The sequence below is a fragment of the Penaeus japonicus genome, unplaced genomic scaffold, assembly GCF_977035675.1.
Source record: "Penaeus japonicus unplaced genomic scaffold, GWHDUDI00000001_assembly GWHDUDI00000004, whole genome shotgun sequence".
Classification (NCBI taxonomy): domain Eukaryota; kingdom Metazoa; phylum Arthropoda; class Malacostraca; order Decapoda; family Penaeidae; genus Penaeus; species Penaeus japonicus.
In genome coordinates this window covers 34,308,967-34,311,466 of record NW_028234406.1, presented here as the reverse complement: position 1 = coordinate 34,311,466, position 2,500 = coordinate 34,308,967, and the positions used below count along the sequence as shown (strand labels likewise).

Here is a 2,500-nt window from a genome sequence, read left to right as displayed (position 1 = left end):
TGTACCTCAAGATACAATTGAAAAAAACATTTGTTTGACCCTAGAAATGTAGTCTTTTTAAGTGTTATTAAAATCATATCCCTCATCTTTCATTTCTTCAACCTGCAGATCCCACTGGCCATACATAGAAAGGTAAGATAATTATATATCATCATCTGTCAATAGATAGCTTTTCCTCTCTTTCTCTCAGAAGAAATGGCAGTCTATTTCAAACTCCTCAACATAATTACGAATTTAGAAGTCCTCTGTTCTGAATGCAGTAATTGAAAGAATGTGCAAATTACATAGAAGGAATTGAGGTCAAGTGATACTGATCATAGTTTGGGATTGGCCTTGATTGAAATGGAATTTTTTGAAGTTCATACTGGAGAGGAAAGTAAACCAGATTGTCTCTTCTTGAAGTACTTGTACTATGCATGACTGATGGACCTCTGTAGTCTGGGAAGGTGGTAGTTGGTGATGGTTGGTAATATCACAGTGTAGAAGGGAAGCTTGGTATTGGTTGATTCAAGTTCATAAGTCTTAAAAACTTGTATTATTTTACTTTTACATGTATGAGTTTGCACTATTGTAGACATTTTGCTACATAACTTGGAACGTGACATAACACTTTGTAACCCTGATTATTCTGAAATTGGCACCAATAATGTATTTGGTTTGAAGTGGTGTGATCATGCAACTGCAGGATAAGAAGTCTTGCTCTTGAGACTTGTAAATCCTGATGCTTGATATCATGACGAGCATACAAAGTAGCACATTTCTCCATTTTGTGAGTGTTGTGCTGTGCTGTGATAACGTGCTTGGACACAAGTTCAAATCTTGCAATGCCAGTAGATGGTAAACCCGGGCACTCACGGCAGTCGGAGGATAATTTAGACAGAATGAACTGACAACCGCAATGTTACAAGTGCTTTGTTCCACATTTCTGAATTATTATTGTCAATGAACAACAACGTTTATGAAACTTGAGTGTGAGCTTTGAGCCAACGGTCAGGGAGATAGTCTAAAGCACCTGTCATCATTATTAGTCCTGTTCAGGCCCTTGATATGCAGAAAGGATACAGAAAAAGTAAATGATTTACAATGTTTCAATAACATTTATATCCTTATCCTTAATGAAGGATGATTAACACCTTTGAATGAAGCGGATTTTCGTCCTACAGACTGTAGTAGAACATCAATCAGTTATTTACGCATAAGCTTTTGATTTATATCCATGCTTTCTCACTGTTTTGTTTAACTTCTTTGTCTATCCATTATCTCCTATCGTTCTTTTTTCTTTCGATACCCACGTCCCTTGTCATCCGTTCGTCACTCATCGCTTACCGTAGGTACCACTGGGTACTACTCATGGTGATCACATTGTCGCTATACTAAAGGTGTTGCATTCGTCCCAAAAGATGAGGGTAATAGCATGAGGTCATATGGGCTCCTATAAATGGTGACGTAGGCGTTTCGGCCCCTCTGTAACGATATTAGGTACTTAAATACCAAAGAGCAAGGCCGCGTTCTCATCGTATTCCTGGTGTGGTCGATACGAATTACATTGTTTTTATTATTCTTGTGATGATTTTCATTTTTCCATTTTCACGTTTGTGAGTTTTAAGCCGCATATATTAGCCCAGAGATCGTCTATCATCAGTGCTCACTTTCTTCCTCCGAGCCTCGCTGCGTCTCATCTCGTCCCTTTAAATGTCTTGGCAAAAATGCTGAGGGAAGGTGTCTGGCCACACCCTCGGGCCGAGTAGTTTTCTCCGTGTAGCCGTCGCGCCATAGTCTTTAAGATGTCTTTGTAATTGTTTGCTCCCGGCTCTGTCCGCGGACTTGCTTTCGGGGGAGGAAGTGCGTCATGAGTTTTTCTCTTCCTTGTTTAGAAGCGGTAAGGATGTATTCGGCAACGATTGAGAGAGAGAGAGAGAGTCTGAGGGCAACTGAACTGTAGCACGGAAAGTGTTCTTGGAGGAGTCTATGCATGAATGGCGCTGACTTTGCTTTAGTAATCATAAACATCCACGTAAATAACCACCACAGACCTATAAAGTTCACTGACCAGGATCTGCGTAAGACGCAGTTGCAAGCAGTACAGTACTCGATTTCTCATAAATAACCTGTAGTGGGTCGATCGTAAATGTTAGGAAGGACTGATTTTAAACTTCCCGTTTCTAGAATATGATTTTGCTTGCGTGTGAATGAATAGGACAATTGGCCATTATCATTCCTGCTGCCCACAAATACCATTATCATTGTCCATTCTCCCGCATCTGCCCCTATCAGTGCCTGATAGTCTTGTTCCGCCTGTGACAAATAATAATAAGAGGTGGTGATGATTGGCTCGGTCTGTGTTGGCGCCGAACAATCGAGAGGCGTCAGTGAACTGGAGCTAAGGTCACCGAGGCAGACAATGATGCGGCGATCACCATGTCAGTCACATGACTTCAGTACACTGCACAGTTGAACTGCGTCGTGTACCCCACTTAGAACGGGACACGCGATAAGAACG

The 2,500-nt window shown here is 41.2% G+C and overlaps 1 protein-coding gene across 4 annotated transcripts in view; it reads left to right on the top strand.

Moving 5' to 3' along the window:
- The window catches only part of Oda (Ornithine decarboxylase antizyme), a 23,847-nt gene that overhangs the window by 3,054 nt on the left and 18,293 nt on the right, over positions 1-2,500 (top strand). For 2 of the 4 annotated variants that reach the window (XM_043005639.2, XM_043005640.2), the window contains exon 2: positions 109-132. The exons of the other annotated variants lie outside the window; for them this stretch is intronic. The gene's annotated coding sequence lies outside the window, so the exon portion shown is untranslated. The remainder of the gene's footprint in view (positions 1-108; positions 133-2,500) is intronic. 4 annotated transcript variants of the gene reach the window in all.